Raw genomic sequence first — 17,877 nt, forward strand, 5'->3', positions numbered from 1 at the left:
AGACGTAAGAAGGGAGAAAATAAAGAAGGAAAGACAATGAGAGTAGTCTGTTGAGGGCCACAACCAAGTCAAGATGGTGCCTGGCAGTTTGCCAGGAGGAGTGGTTTGTGAGGCAACTCCACGAAGCCATTAAGATGGTGGAGATTCCTTATTGGCTGGTTGCTGTATCTGGATGATGCTAATTGAACCAAGCTGTGTGTAATCAGTTAGGTATAGATACCTCTGTTGTTCTGTAATAAAGCAGTTCCCGCTTCAACCTTCAAGTTGCTTGTCACCTCCTGGTTACTTTGCCCAGCTGGACTGTGGCAGTAGTCCATCTCTTCCTTTTGCATGTATGGTGAGAACAATTAAAATCTAGACTTGAGACTTAAGAGTGATCCATTTGTCTTTCTATATTTATTTAATCAAAAGTAATAATATTGAAGAAGCTTTTGAATTTTTAGTCTGTTTGAATTTTAAAAAAAATAGCTAAGAAGAAATCACCAGGGAGGAAAAATGGGCAGGAACTGAGAACAAAATCCAGGACTCGAGTGATTCTCTCCAAGGAGCATATACAAGATTATTTTTATTTTATTTTTTTCCTGTTAAGTATGACTTTACCATCCCTGAAAGAAGTGGAGAAGCACTTCAAATATTACAGATTATTTGAACTTAATTTATAGCCAGCTTTTTTTTTTAAATTGGACATCAAGAATAATTTTTGAGAAAAAGAAAAAAAGTTTTTTTAAAAAATTATACTTTATTGGTTCTTCTTAGTTATACATGACATTAAGATCCATTTTATAAAATTATACAAGCATAGGATATATCTTACTCTAATCAGGATCCTATTCTTGTGAGTGGGCATGAAGGTGGGGTTCACTTAGGTATTTTCATATGTGTATATAAGAAAATTAGGTTAGATTTATTCTGCTGTCTTTCCTATTTCTATTCTCCTTCCCTTTCTTTTGTACCGTTATGTATAATCTACTGAATTTCTTTTCCTTCCACCCGCTTTATTGTGGTTTAACTTCTACATATCAGCAAAAACATTAACTCTTTGGTTCTTAGGGGATCAGTTTATTTCACTTAACATGACATTCTCCAGATCCATCCATTTACAGACAAATGTCATAAAGTCATTCTTCTTAATGGCCTTGTAATATTCCATTGTGTACTACAGTTTCTTTATCTATTCATTTGTTAATGGGCATCTAGATTAGTTCTATAGCTTAACTATTATGAATTGTGCTGCTATGAAAATTGATGTGGTCGAATCACTATAGTATACTGATTTTAAATCAGTTATATATATGCCAAGTAGTAAGATAACTGGGTCAAACAGTGGTTGCATTCTTAATTTTTTGAGGAATCTCCATATTGTTTTCCAGAGTGGGTGTACTACTTTGCAGTGCCACCAGCAGTGTATAAATAAACCTTTTCTCCAAGCCCTTGCCAACATTTATTGTCGTTAGTATTCTTAATAATTTCCATTTTTACTGGAGTGAAATAGAATCTCTGTGTAGTTTTAGTTTGCATTTCCTCTAATTGCTAAAGATGTTGAACATTTTTTATATATTTGTTGATAATTCATATTTCTTCTTTTGAGTAAGGTTTGTTCAGTTCCTCTGCCAATTTATTGATTATATTATTATTATTATTTATTTTAAGCTTTTTGAGTTCTTTGTATGTTCTGGAAATTAATGCCTTATCTGAGGTACCTGTAGAAAAGTTTTTCTTCCATTCCATGGGTTCTTTCTTCATGCTGTTCATTGTTTCTTTTGCTATGAAAAGCTTTTTAGTTTCATGCCATCCTGTTTATTGATATTTTATTTTACTTCTTATGCTTTAGGAATCTTGTTCAGAAAGTCACTTCTTGTGCTAATATGTTGGCATTTGGGGCCTACCTTTACTTCTAGTAGGTACAGATTTTCTGGTGTAATTCCTAGGTCTTTGATCCACTTAGAGTTAATTTTTGTGTGAGGTGAAAGTAGGGATTTAATTTCATTCTATTAGATATTGATTTCCAGTTTTCCCAGCACCATTTGTTGAAGATGCTGTCTTTTCTCTAAAGTATGTTTTTGGCGCCTTTGTCTAGTACAAGATAATTCTGTTTATGTGAGTTTGTCTGTGTCATCTGTTCTGTTCCATTCATGGAAAAAATAGGGAGGCATATTTGGGAAGTCTGAGTGTCAGCTGGAAGAAATACTCTCAAGGAAGGAACGGATATGCAGGCCAAGAGAAACATCTTGTGCCATTTTTCTTAGCCTTTATAGTAAGGGCTTCCCTTTTCCTAAATAGTGTTTTCTATAATTATGTTCCTTGGAACATTTACTCAAAGGGGTATTAATAACCTTTCTGTTTTAGTTTGGAGTAGGTAAAAAGGGTTTTGTGATCAAAAAGGATTAAAATAGTGTGGGATATGGAATCACATTTTTTTTATAACTGTAGGAATCCTACAACCCTTTAAACTTCTCATATGAACTTCTCATCTATAGGAAAATCCTGAGACTTAGAACATAAAGCATAGCATTAGCAAACATATTTGACCACTGAGTTCCATTTTTTTTTCTCATTTTCTTCCCAATGTATATGTTTGCTTTGGAATACATTTTGGGACTGGAAGCAGCAAGGATCAATCACATTAATTGATCACACTAACTCCCTCAAATTCTACCCGTGCACCTCTTCTTGTGGAATCCTTTACTGTACAAAATATGCACACATCTATGCTCCTATCTTTCTTTATTCCCAACACTCCCCTAAAAAAGACACCCATAGTCCCTGAAGTACCTCAGGTGCGCTGGTCTTTTTATCATTCCTTGTTTGCACAGACTGACCTCTTCTGAGATTGTCTCATCAACCTTCTATAACCACTTCTGTGACTAATAGGACTACTTATTGTGACCATGTTATTATGTTATTTCCCATTAAACTCACTCTTGAGAAATTCTGACAAAACTACCTCAGACTTTCCATTCCTCCGCTCTATGTATGTATGTATGTATGTATGTATATATATATATATGTATGTATGTATATATATATATATATATATATATATATATAATCTTGGTACCACACCAATAAAGAATTTAACTTTTCTAATATGGGACTAATGAGAGTCACTTACTGACTTGTTTCAGTAAGGGTTGCCTGTAGATTCAAGGTCTTTCCCTTGCTAAGAATTAGTGACTTTGATTGATACATGATCTCTTCCAGATCTTGGTCCAGACCCCACGTGAATTCTGTAAAGTGATTTCTACATAGAAGTCCTAAGGATGCAAGTGAAGTCTCATTAGATGCTCATTTTCTCATTGCCATCAAATGCAGAAAAGTTTTTGAATAACCCCATAACCCATCTGATATGATCATAACTGACCTATTCCCTAAATCTAATCCTATCTGCATAAACTTGTCCCCAGCCAAATGACACCCAAAATGTTATACCACCAAATCAATCCCAGCCTTATAACCCATTGGCCCATTAATATACTTCTAATAATTTCTTTATAAAACATAACCCAGCCAAACAACCCTATAACCTTTTTAATGGATTTAGAGCTAGCTAATTACCAAACTTGATCTCATCTGCATATTTCCCATCACCTTTTAATGAGCTCTAACTGGCCCTGCACGTTTCAGCATTAACAAAAGCTATTCCATTCAATTTGTGGCCTTTTATTTGATTTTTTTTAAACATCAAATACTGTACCACTTTTTAAAGTCCATGCATTTCAACATATGCAATTTTCTTTCTTGCTTGAAAAAATTGTAATATTCCCCAACATATTAGTTTATTATCTTCCCCCGAATTTGAATATGGTTACATATATATGTATTTTATATACATATGTAGATATATTGATAAGGACAGATAGATATATTGGTTTTTCATCACTACATTTACACATTCTATCAAATTTAATGGAAGCTTTTTAACATGTGACCAAGGACAGTCACTGATTAATTTCTTTCAGTGAGGGTTGCCTGTAGTACCTGGGTCCTTTCCTTTTGGGGTTAGATAGAAATTTCTTCTATTAAGTCACAATAGTGAACCGTTTGTAGGTAAGAAGAGGGAGGAGAAGAAAAATAAGAGGGAGAAGAGTAAAATGAGGAGTAGGAGAAGAAAGAAATGGACGAAAAGGAAATAAAGAATGCATTTAAGGCAAATGGCAATTTAGCATTTTTACTGGAAATTTATTTCCCCACAATTTGCATTAAAGTTTTGGACCTTCACTTATGGGATGGAAGTTGTCATGAGGTGTTTTTATTCATGAATTCACATGACAAACTGGTATAACAAAATACCAGAGAGTGAGTGGCTTAACATCAGACATTTATTTCTTACAGTTCTGGAGTCTGAAAAGTCCTAAAACTATGTGCTTCAAACTAATCTCCTGTTGAAGCACCTTTCTGATTTCTAGAGAGCTTCCTTCTTACTGTGTCTTCACATGGCAGAAAAAAGAGAGAACAAGAACACCAATTTCATCCATCTCAGCCACTCATAAGACCTGGGACAAGTTTCAAAAGCTCTCTGAGCAGTGCTTTCCTCAACTGAAGAAAAATGGGCACAATAATGAATTCTTGACAGGGTGCTAGATATGCTGGTAGGCACACAGACCTTTTGTAAATATTTGTGTTCTGAACTTCATGTATGAAATGGAATGTATGCCAATGTGTATAATCAGATAGTATTTACATTTATGCACATCTACTCCCCACAGATGAATCCAAAGTTAATGGAAAAATATGGTAGAGTAATAAAGGTATGCCATGGGTTTTGGGATAAACATGGATTATCTGCCTCAGGACCACAAAGCCCCATCACTATGAGATAGTTATAATGAACTGAGTATTTATCCAACCAAAATTCAAATATTGAAGCCCTAGCCCCCAATGTGATGACGTTTGAAAGTAAACCTTCTGGAAGGTAATTAGGTTTAGATAAGTTCCCATAGGCCAGAGAAGGGGTATGATTTACCCCAGGCTTCATAAATACATCTGTACTTCGTAAATACATCTGGGGAAGAAGATGGTTGCCCTTGCAGACATTCTGGGTTTACAAACCGTCCCTGTCCATTAACACAACAACAAGAGAGAAGTAATATCCCATTACTCACTACCAGCAAATTACCTTCCTGTCATTGATTCACAGAGGCGTAGGACTCCTGGAAGACTACATTGCTCATCATGCTGGCCCCAACCATGTTATATTTACAGATACAAAGTACCACATATCAAAATTAGCATTTGTGCAAATGATCACCAAATTCCTTCTGGCCTGCTGTGTCGCCTTAATAGACTCATCTTTCAATTATGAAGTGAAGATCAGTCAATGTTTTTCTAAACTCTCATTCTTTTTGTTGCATTGACCATATGGAAAGATTTATTTTTTCACTTGAAGGAGGCCCATCAACATGAGAAATCTACAAAAGAAGAGACAAACATTGTGAAATTTCACTTGTATCTTAAAAGTTTATGTGTATGAATAAGAACACTTGTACCTACCTGACTGCTCTGACATCTACCTTATCGTGCTTATGGAACCTGAATATATTAAGTATTTCAGTTTTAGGAGACATTTGAAATCAGACTATTCTTCTTCTTACTCATTTCTCTACTCTGCAAAACCTTAGCAAGTGATCACATCAACTTAACCTGAGTAGATCTTGCTATGGTGAACTAACTGTCTCACCAAGAAGCACCATCTTTCATATCATGGATTGTTAGGATGCATATGTTTAAATAAAAATTGGTATATTCCATCTTCAATCAGCTGATTTATCTTCTGAGCCTTTGGAAATCGATACAATCACTTTTCTATCAAAAAGCATTTCAAATATTTGGAAATATGGCCATTCCCTTACTTCCAAATTAAAATAGACAAATTTAATGATGTCTTGAGGTTTTTATCTGTTTGTATCACGTGAGCTCTTCATTCATTTCATACCTCAGTACTCCTGTAGCATAGCTAATATTTTTTTATTAAATCAAGCAAATTACCAAAGTACCTACCATGTGCATGTGAATAAGCCTATGCATATATAGAACACAGAAGATGTAATCTTCTGCTCACTTCCAACATTTTCTAACTGGATGACATTGAATTGGCATGGGAGCAATATGTATTGCATTACAAGAGACAATAAATATTTAAATTTTAATTTCTCCTTATTCTTCTTTTTAATGAAGTAATTTCAAACTTACAGAAGATTTGCTATAATAGTATAGGGACTCATTTTTCTCTGAAAAATTTTGAGAAAGTTGTACATATGATGTCCTATTACCTATGACCACATTACCATGTAAGTCCTATAATCAGACATTTTTCAACAAAACCATGACATTATCTCAAAAATTAGGAAATTAATTCCCATTTTTACCCCATATAGAGTAGAACCACTTAAATCAAAGTGTGAACTATGTAATGTTTTGAACAACCAACAATAAAAATGAATGAATAAATAAATAAATAAATAAATAAAAATTAGAAAATTAATATATATTAATAATATATAAATATTATTATAATATATATAAATTAATATATATAATATATATGTTACTAAACCCAATTCTGCAACTCTTTTTATGTATCTTCAAATGACAAATATTCTTTAAATGAAGAGAGTCCAATCCAAGGTCATTTGTTGGATTATTAGTTATCATGTCTTTTTTTAAAGTATCCTTCAAGTAGGAACATTTCCTTGGATTACATTTGTCTTTAATGATTCTGACACTTTTGACCATGGTGAGACTTTTCAGTTTTGTTTTATATTTCCTTATGATAAGACTTATATTGGATTATGGGTTATAAATATACATATAGAGATGTATACATATATGTATGTATATATAAGCACACATATATGTATATAAAACCTCATTTTTATATATAAATATATATACATATTCACAAGAATGTATTTATATATATTTAAAAAGTGATCTTACATCCTCTCATTGTATCCTTCAAGTGCCACACAATTTGTGTTGTCTCCAAACTGGTTATGCTAACTTTCATCACTTGATTCACTATGAGCCAATCAGTTTGCTCCACTATGAAGTCCCTGGGTTCTGATATACTTGTTGCTATGGGCTATCTCTTTTATTAGGATGTCTCAATAAAAAATTAGAGAGTATATATGTATAAAAATATTCACACACACACATACTTACTGACAGCAGCCGCTCCAGCTCAAACATAATTCTCACCCCTTCAGAATCCAACATACCTTTCAGGAATTCAGACATTGACCTCCTTCCCTGAAAAAGAACAGAGAATAACATGGAATTTTTAGTAGCCATTTGTATAAATTTTTGTTTTGGCTGCCATTATATTGGTTTTATATCATGAGTCTTGCTAATCTCTATTTATGCTAAAATATCCTCCAAAAAATTTTTGGGTTTCCAATGCCACTTCTAAAATATGCCAGCACAAACTGCACACACATATATATATGTATATTTCTTATAAGTGAAATATATGATACAATTTTATCAATTTCAACTTTACTCTTAACCATTCATTTCCTAATCATGAGTGATGCATCATCAGTTATACATATATGTGTTTACATTATATATAACAGAAAATATACACAATATATAAATATAAAATATAAATATAATATATAGTATAATATGTATTATATATAATATGTGACATAATGTTAGATATAATATGTAGGAGTATATATATTACATATAATATGTATTATATAATATAATACATAAGTAACACAGAAGGTTTGGATGAAAATTTTGATTAAGAAATATTTCAGAATAAAGTTTGATGAGATCAAGAAACATACATTTCAAAATAGTGAATGAGAACCTATATGATAATTACTCAACCATTATTCCTTTTTTTAAAATTAATCTTCAGCTTTATTCAGAATATGAGTGATACCTGGACTTCCAACTCCTTTTAGTGAAATAAGTAATTTTTTAAAACATCACTAATAATGTTGGTCTATAAACTATAAAATCCAAACAGGCTAATTTCTACCACTACGTGCATCCATAGCCATTTCTGTGTTCCATTTTCTCTTCATCTTAACATTCTCACTGAACTATACAACTCTCTTGTTTAATTCTGGACATCAAATGAGCATTCTATTGTATATGTAAGATTAAAGCATACACATAAACACACATAGACACAAACATGTTTTGAAGACCATGCCTGTTTCTTCTCATCTTTAGATGTGACTATCATGTGTTCATCCATCTATGAGGGGAACACAAAAGAGTCACCTCTTTCTGTATCATACTTCTTTCATTGTCAACGTGTGGATCTGAATCATACCTGTTATTGGCCTTGTTTTCTGAAACAGCATCTTGAGAACACTTTGGAAAATGCACCCTATTCCCCTCTTTTTCCCCCATTTTAATTTTTTTATTTGTTTTAATTAGTTATACATGACAGTAGAATGCATTTATGCAGTTTGATATATCATACATAGATAGGACATAATTTCTCATTTTTCTGAGTGCACACGTTGCAGAATCGCATTGGTCATGCAGTCACGTATATACATACAGTAATAATATTTGTTTCATTCTACTATCTTTCCTATCCCCACATCACCTCCCTTCCCCTACCATCACTTCCATGTACCTAATCTAAGGTAACTCCATTCTTGCCTAGTGCCCCCCATCTGATTGTGAATTAGTATCTGCATATTAGAGAACCTTTATTTCTAAGAGTATAAAGCAATTATTGAGTAAAGAATAATGAAAATATTCTGTATCCCTGTAGCTGTGTTGAGTTTTACACACCTCCTAGGGGACAAGTGGAGAGAGCTTCCCTGTTAATGTATGGTAAAGTATGGGAATTAAGAAAAGTCATTTGAATGACTTATTGACTATTTCTCTCATTATCTAATATCCTAGTCATTCTTAGACATGAAAGTAAGGAGCCTGGATAAAGGGATTTATGTTCTCAAAAGTAGAAAGTTATGGTTTGGGAAGTAACCAAATTTACTGAGTTTGTTAAAGCAAAGGATGTATGTCCTATATACAGCAGCTATGGGTCATACAACATGGAGTACTGACTTGGAATTGTTTTGCAGTGGTCAAGAGAGATGCACCAAGAGGTACCAGAATCACAGTGTAGCTAAACATGGTAAGCCTGATTCTGAAGAGGTGATCTGGTATAAAAATGCATCATGGAAACTTCAGGTAAGAGTCTCATAGCTGAAGGTGTTAGTGTCAATAGAACACATCAAAGGTCTGGGCAATTTTAAGCATCTTCCATGACCAAGGAGAACTTCATTAAGATCTACAGCTAGTGCAAGGGGCAACTTTCTTAACTGTTTCCTGTACCAGCAACTCAGGAAGATGAGACAGGATAATTGTTAAGTTCAAGGTCAACCTCAGTAACTCAGCAAGGACTTAAGCAACTTGGTAAGACCATGTATAATAAAAAAAATAAAAATAGCTTAGGGTGTAACTCAATGATAAAGCACTTCTGGGTTCAAGCCCCAGTATCAAAATAAACACACAAAAACAGATATAAGAATTCTTGTGTTGGTGGAAGATCCTATCATTTCATTTGGAAAAAAAATATGCAATGATTACTACACTCAATCAAATAATGCATGTAAAATAGCAAAAATATTCTGTGATAGAATCATCTAATATGTCCCCACTTTTACAACCAAAAGTTTTGTACATATTAAATGTTGCCATGTGTGTAAACATGTATGTAAACGTGTCTGTAATAGGGAGCTGATGTTCAAAAAACTGGAGTCCATATGCATCTGTTTATATCTTACTATCTCATCCACTCTTTAATGCCAGGTTTAAATCTTTTCTCAATGAAGATGACTCTGGAACATCTTTTCTACATGACTTGGACTCCCTCCAATTTTCTTTCTTACACCGTTTTTTTAGCACTTATTTATTTTTAAGGCTTCATTCTGTATTATATTATTTTAAAGATTCAGAAGAACTTATAGAGCCATTTTATTCAAGCCATTCAACTTAACCATTTAAAAATTCAGGCCAAATTTTTTTCCTCCAAATTATACTAAAGTTAAAAGCAAAATAGTTGCTCTAATCCATCATTAGTCTTTAATTACTTTATTAAAGATTCTACAAGAACTAAAAATATTCTATATTCTTTTATATCTTTATTACCTGGAGCTAACTGCAGTGGTAAGATCACCAAGAAGGCACTCAATACATGATGAATTAAATGGACTGTTTTTTTTTCATATACAAGGGATTTCCAAATGTATCCAGGCACTAGCCTATCATGGAACATTGTTAAAATATATACAATCTTGTCCCTGTCCCCAGGGATTCTGACTCCATAACTCTCAAGTGTGTCCTAGGAATCTGTATTTATAACAGATTCCCCAAGTGAATTGATCTTAATGGTCCAAGTAGTAGTGCTTCAGAACTACTGACTAGGCTATATGCCATATTCTGGAATATTTCCAAGAGAAAGAGTCCATAATTCTGCTTAGTAACATGTTTGGTGTCTAATAGACCTTAGAGCTAAAGGAAAATAAAAAGATCTTCATAATGCTCTAACTAAATTCTCCGGACTGCAATTTCCTCCTCACTGCCCCTGCTGGAAATGGGTAACAGCTGGTCTTTTAATAACCCTTGAAGATTATTATTAAGTTACTCATCCACCTTCCTTTCTCCAAGCTAAATAGTTCTGAACTTTTGAAGATACCCTATAGACCTTATTTCCCAAATTCTCCTTTCTCCAAGATTCACCTAACTTTTGAAGTAAGACTAACAGCCCACTATTGTGCCTTGTTACATGAGATGTAATGAAAAGCTATTTAAATTTTTTTGAGAACTATACAGTTGTTAGAATTTGGGTTTGAGAGTCATATTCCCACATAATTTTCTTGCACAAAACTCTCTACATTTTTTTATTTCTCTAGGCAGATTGTGAGGTAGAAGATTATCAGGAGTAGAATTCATGTAGCCAGGAAGGGAGTGGAGTTCTGTACAGTTTATTCCACTGACTAGGTGTGTGACACGGACAAAGTTATTTTCCTGCACTGTTTATTTCCTTCCAAAGAAGGATTATGTGTTCAACCTAAACTGTAGCGGTTGTTATGAATTTCCAATCAGGCAGGAATTTTGGAAAGAATTAAGTTCAGTCTCTACTTAGTTTGGGGGTTTATGCAGACAGGAGGTTGGTTTGACAAAAAGTGACACAGATTCAGCAGAGCATTAGTAGCTTGGGAACAAAAATTTCAAGATTACTCAACAATGTCCATTGCCTGAGAAGCAATTAGGATGAACCAGCAGGAAAATCCATGTCTTGTTGAGCCAAACTTCAAGCGAGAATGTTTTCCTCCAGCAAACTATCAAGTGATTTTCATGGAAGCGGATGCTTTCCTGAGTCTGATTCTTGCCTCTGCCCAATCTGGATCTGATTTCTCCACATAGTCTTCCTCATGATGCCCCAGGTATTGTATTAATCCTGCTGTGATATATCCATTGAAGACCAGAAAAAGTCAGCTGAATATGGTTTGGATACAGATTCAGAGCATAAATATGCATTGTCCAAGAAGAAATTAAAGGTTGATTGTCATCTGGCTATAAGGACAGAATGAATCAGCAAGATCATCACCAAACACCCATATTATTTGTTCTTCAAAGCTAGCCATCCTTTACTGAATTTTATTGAATAACCGATGATTATTCCAATCCCTATTCTAAATGATGCAATAAATCATCTAATCATCATATAGTACTAGGATTCAGTGGCCATAGGTTTTCATCTTAATGATTAAGAGTCATAGTACAAAAAAAGCTACTGTGATTGAGATCCCAGGGTCATCTGACCTTCAAAAGAAGACTATTTTAGACATCCAAACTGATGCTCTTGACCATCACTACTCAGATGGGGCTACTAGAAGACAGTTCCATAGATTGGGTGGCTTATAAACAATAGAAATTAATCTGGTTAAGCTCTGAAAGCTGGAAGTCAGGGATCACAGTGTTAGCATGACCAGATTCTGGTGAGGAGCCACTTCTGGGTTGCAGAATATCATCTTCTCATTACATACCCACATGGAGGAGAGAGGGTGTGGTTTATGGCAATAACAATATGCAAGTAGACTTTGGAAGTATAATTGTGGCTTGATAAAAAGAAATTAGGATATTTTTATTCTGCTCAAGGAAACCTTCAAAATTTCTTTATTACTAGAGACTGAAGTCCTAATATATGGGCATAATATATGCTTTTGAAGATCCAGATCAAATTTTTCTTGAAGTCTTATCACTAAACTGTTCCATCATCATATCCTATTTTCAAGACAAACAAAACAATCTCCCATTTGCTGTTCTTGCTCCAAGCCCTCCACATCTCAACCTTTGATTTCCCTGTCTTATAGCAGTCTTTACAAAATTAGCATGGCCAAATCCTAACCTTTCCAACAAATAATTTTAATGTTTCTGCTCCATTTCCTAATTCCTGATGTAAACAAGAAGATGCTATTTTTGAACTCTGATCTCTTTTACTCTTAGAATGTTCTGTATTATAATGTAATGTCATAATATCTTGTCACTGTTAAAAATCAGTGATTTTGAGGGCATGTGCAGTGTGCTAAAAACAATGTCACGGGCTTTTCTAACCCTCATGCCAATCCTATGGTATTGACATTATCATTTCCATCTTATGAGGAGGAACAACATTTGCACAGGGAGACAAAAGCATAGCACTTGAGTTTGAATCAGATATTTTAAGTGTAAAATTTGTATTATCAATAATCACTCTACACTACTTCATTATTGTTTGTAAACTTTTCAAAAATCTGTCCGTATTTCGCTTATATTTAATTCCCTATACATGACATGTGGTAGAAATTGCAGTTTTTTTCCCTTTATGTCTTTTAAATTTCTTTGCAAAATGATTTGAATTTGAATTACATTGTCCTACAGCATAAGCTTTTTTTTTAAAGAGAGAGTGAGAGAGGAGAGAGAGAGAGAGAGAGAGAGAGAGAGAGAGAGAGAGAGAGAGAGAGAAAGAGAGAGAATTTTTAATATTTATTTTTTAGTTCACGGCGGACACAACATCTTTGTTGGTATGTGGTGCTGAGGATCGAACCCTGGCCGCACGCATGCCAGGCGAGCGTGCTACCGCTTAAGCCACATCCCCAGCCCCAACATAAGCTTTTATGTAGCTCTGCATTCTATCCAAGCACAACAACCCCTGAAACTTTCTTTGCCTTTGTTCATCATTGTTGAGTGTTTGCTTGTTCATTTAGAAACATTAAATGATTTTATTCATTTTTGTTTTAAACTAGCTCTCCACGTTCTTGCTGCTAAACTGACAATCACTCATTTCAACCATTTGGCAGCTAGCACGCCCTGCCTGCCAGCATCAATATTTACTAATGGACCCTTTCTCTTACAAAAGCTGTTTGCAATAAAAAAAGATAATGAAGAAATTGCTTGACCCCAGTCATGTAGCTAGCAGTAACCCTGTCATTGGGCCTCTCTGCCATCTGTGCCCAGGGCAGGGCAAGGAAAGGATGGAGAAGCAGAGACAGTGGAAGGGGAACTCCAAGGAGAGAGAAGGTGAATGATTCAGACACAGGAAGGCAGCCACGTTCTGTCTGCTTCTGCAGCCCAGGCATTTTACATGCATTATCCCAACTCATTCTCAAAACAATGCCAGGAGAATACTGTTGTTGTTCCCTCTGATTTCTTTTCTTAAATGAAAGCACCTGAGGGTCAGAGAAAGCAAGGAAATGATTCAAACAAACAGTAATACAACTTGTGTTTTTTACTGGTTAAAATCCTTGAAGTGTGCTGGGTGCAGGGGTGCATGCCTGTAATCTCATATGCCTGTAATCCCAGTGGCTCAGGCGGCCGAGGCAGGAAGATCTTGAGTTCAAAGTCAACCTTAGCAAAAAAGAGGCACTAAGCAATTCAGTGAGACCTTGTCTCTAAATAAAATACAAAATAGGGCTGGGGATATGGCTCAGTGATTGAGGGCCACTGAGTTAGATCCTTGGTACTCCTTTCCCCTCTGAAAAAAAATTCTTAAAATGTGGAAAATGTTTAAAATGATTTTGAATCCATACCTCTGCTGCAGAAATGTTGTGTGACTTTGAAGAAGGTGTGTGTGTGTGTGTGTGTGTGTGTGTGTGTGTGTCTGTGTTGTGTGTGTGAAAGAGAGAGAGAGAGAGAAGAGAGAGAGAGAGAGAGAGAGAGAGAGAGAGAGAGAGAGAGAGAGAGAGATATGCATGCATGCATATGTCTGGTAAATTTTTAGTGTTCGTTTCCCCATGTGTAAAATAAGAATAACATCAATTTTGATTGTTTACCAGGAGTATTAAATGAGATAATGAACATTAAGTTTTAACCCAATTTCAGACACAAACAACTGCTGCCTACATGATAAGCATTCTTATTTTTCTTCTTCTTAGTGCTATGATTAAATGGTGGATCCAAAATTCCTGCTGAATTCCATGTTATTTCCATACCACCATACATTCTCAACAAGTCAGTAAATAAAAGGAATAAGAGGGAAGGAGCACAAATAAAATATTGAACAACACTGTCATTAAAACAGACCTCACATTGACTGGTATATAGAGAGTGCCTCATCTATCCCAGATTTGCTCCATCAAATTTCCAAACCTACTAAGCATAGCCACACTCCATCTTTCTAGGCAGTGTAAATGATACTTTATTGCTGTGCTCAAGTTAATACCTTTATATTCACAGCAAAGTTTTATAGTAAAATTAATTCTTCATCAACACATAGAATATCATCATGTAAGTCACAGAATATGATATATTTGAGAGAAATGAAGCACTTTATTCATGTTACGAGTTCATAGATCCCTCCATTTATATGGTCTTCAATGAAAATGTTTTAATTTTTCTTTTCTAAATTTATTCCATTGAAGATGAAAGAATGTAAAACACTTAAGAAATATAATGCTAAAAGGCTAAGATCTGGATTTTAACTTGGTCTTGTCCCACATGACCTTGATCAAATTGTCTAATCTCTGTCGGTGTTTCCAAAGCTTTGAAGCTGGGGTAAATGAGCTCCTATATATTTTTATAGTGAAACATAATAATATGTATACAGTATTTTGTGCAAATTCAATTCATAAATTTGATGATTATAAGCTTTCTTTCATTTCTGCCTTTTATAGACATGATCAGGTGGACACAGGTGTGGACCCAGGTATAGAAGTTCAGTCTCCCTTCCTTTGTAATCCAGACACCTAGCAAATGCCTAGCCCTTTTGTCTGACATCAGCTTTATAAAGAGATGGTACTTTGTGCGTCTTTCAAGAAGAGATAGTGTAATTTAGCTGAGAAGCTGGAAGAAAGAAAAAATGAGGTAGAAGGGCTCTGTGGTATAGTCAAGAGCAATCAGCATGGTACAAAGCTTTCTGTGCCACTCTTGCTAATGGCACAGTTTTGTGACCAGTGACTGGTCAGGTTATACCTATAAGAACCAAGTGTGCTGGCCTCAATCCTTTTATTGGAAGTTTCCACTGAGCCCCCCACTTTTGTCCAACCTCCAGTGCCATGTACTGCACACAGCACGAAGACTCTGAACTTGGCCTCCAGCGCTCTGACTGTGCTTAACTGCAGGATCTTTACAAGTAAGATGGCATCTATAAATAGAGAGGCCATCACAGAAATGGTGATGCAAAAAATGCCAATTTTCTTCAAAAAGTTTATCCCCAATGATTTCCCACAAACAATCCTGTACTTCTTGTGTTTTGCATCTTAGGACCATCATATTTCATTACCCCTCTTCCTTTGCACACCTGCCTGCCCTGCCTCATCCTGTGAACTTTGAGCATCCTACAGAAGGCCCATGATTTAGCTGCTAAAAAATAAATGATGAGGGGTTGTCATTCAGTGATAGACTCCTTGCCTAGCACATGTGAGGCACTGGGTTTGATCCTCAGCACCACATAAAAATAAATAAATAAAATAAAGTTATTGGGTCCATCTACAACTAAAAAATGTATTAAAAATAAATGACTGGATAAACCAACAATTGGGACGCTGGATGAACAAATACCGTATGCACATATGACTGAGATCAAGGTTAGAGAAAATTCTTGGCATTCTTCCTCTAAAATATTCCTTTCTCAAAAAGGTGTGTCTTGCCCACATAATGTACCATTTATAGAAGGTGGTGGGGTTTTTTTGCATTTGATTATACATTTATTTTATTTTTTTCTCTCCTGTAAGCTACATAAGAGAATGATTCAGTCTTTTTGTTGTGGTGGTTTAATTGGGACAATTGTTCATCCTGGAATAAGCACAATACCTGGGTCCAATACTGGTCTTGAATGTGCATGAGTAGAGCACATGAGTGGTCACTTCTCTCCCATCTTCCCTCTCTATTTTCCCTTCATCTTTTCTTTGGAACTTCCTAAATCCTCGTTCCCAAGATTCCCACCTTTAATCAACTCTTTTTTTTTCACTCATTGTTTTCACTATGTTAAATATTTCCTTTCATCTTTCCTTCAATAGAGAAGTACTACACTTGAGGAAGATGATGCTATTAATAGTAAACACCTGTTAGGGGTTCAGCTCACCAGACACTATTCTAAGAATTTAACCCAAATTAACTCTGGTAATTTCCTCCCAAATCCCATGACATAGTTGTTACTCTCATCCCCATTTTACTCAAGAGACTGAGCATAGGAAGTGATGGAAACAGCCAGGGTCAGAGATGGTTATAAACCAGAGAATCTGGCTCCAGAATCCAAGGTCTTTCACCACTGAAATACACTGCCTCCCAGAAACCCACATGACCTCAAATCATATGCTTTAGGAATCTCTGAGAGCTTTGGTTTTAGGGTGAAATAGGATCAGATAGATTTTGAATTTTCTTTGTTGCTTCTTTACCAGTTTCTGAGAAAATTCACTTCACATTATCAGCTTGAAAGTAGATCTGACTGGATTGAAACTCGGAATCACACTGGCCAGCCTAGCTGTCACAGGCAACCTGACAGCCTCCATAGCTCTTGATCTGTGGAATTATGGGAGAATCTTGAACCTGTCAGGATGCTTCACCAGGCTCCTGACCAATGGGTGAGTGACATTTTTGTCTCTGCTTGATATTCTTTCTGGGAGCAGCAAATTCTCAGAGCTCTGTGCAGGATATTTACCACCATGACCCCCACTGAAATATTTCTACTGCCAAGGAAAGTGGGAATGAGCTTAGAAATATAGTGCACTGGTCAGAAGTCAGCGTACCTGAGTTACAATCATCTCTCAAGATCCCCAGCTGTGTGACATGGGGCAAGTCACTTAACATTTCCAGACCTCCGTTTTCCTAATTATTATCAAAAGGGAGTCAGCTAGTACCTCTTTCGAGGTCTCATTCAGCTATAAAATTCTCTGAAACTCATTTAAAGCAACACAAAAGAAGAGAAGCAAAATAATGAATTGTCAGTTCAGGCAGTTTGACCCCAAGGTGGACAGGTGCAACTCTGAAACTCAAATCACAGCCTTCATGAAACTCCCTCTACCCCTTTCCAAAGGATGTCCCCACTGAGTATTAGAATATGAAAAGAGTAATAAGCTACAGCTTATGCAGGGCAGTAAAACAAATGAAAATGAGCTGCGAAGAAGGTGAGCCAGGTGCTGGGAGGTGGTAGAGATCTGTAGGCAGCGAGCATTAAAGTAAGAACTAGAAGGAAGGAAAGTGGACCTGATGTGATCTGAGAGAGGACTCAGAGATGTGTGCGGAGACCTGAGAGTCTGTGGTAGAGCAGAATTGACTCAGGCCTGGGGCTGGATATGTTGTTGAACTTGGCTTTCAGCAACAGTCCTCTCAAAACTGACTCAGACAACAAAGGGGATTTATGACCCTATAAAGCAGAAATCCAGAAGTAGGAAGCTCCTCAGGTGCATTTGATGCAGT

The sequence above is a fragment of the Ictidomys tridecemlineatus genome, unplaced genomic scaffold (genome assembly GCF_052094955.1).
Source record: "Ictidomys tridecemlineatus isolate mIctTri1 unplaced genomic scaffold, mIctTri1.hap1 Scaffold_178, whole genome shotgun sequence".
NCBI classification, from domain to species: domain Eukaryota; kingdom Metazoa; phylum Chordata; class Mammalia; order Rodentia; family Sciuridae; genus Ictidomys; species Ictidomys tridecemlineatus.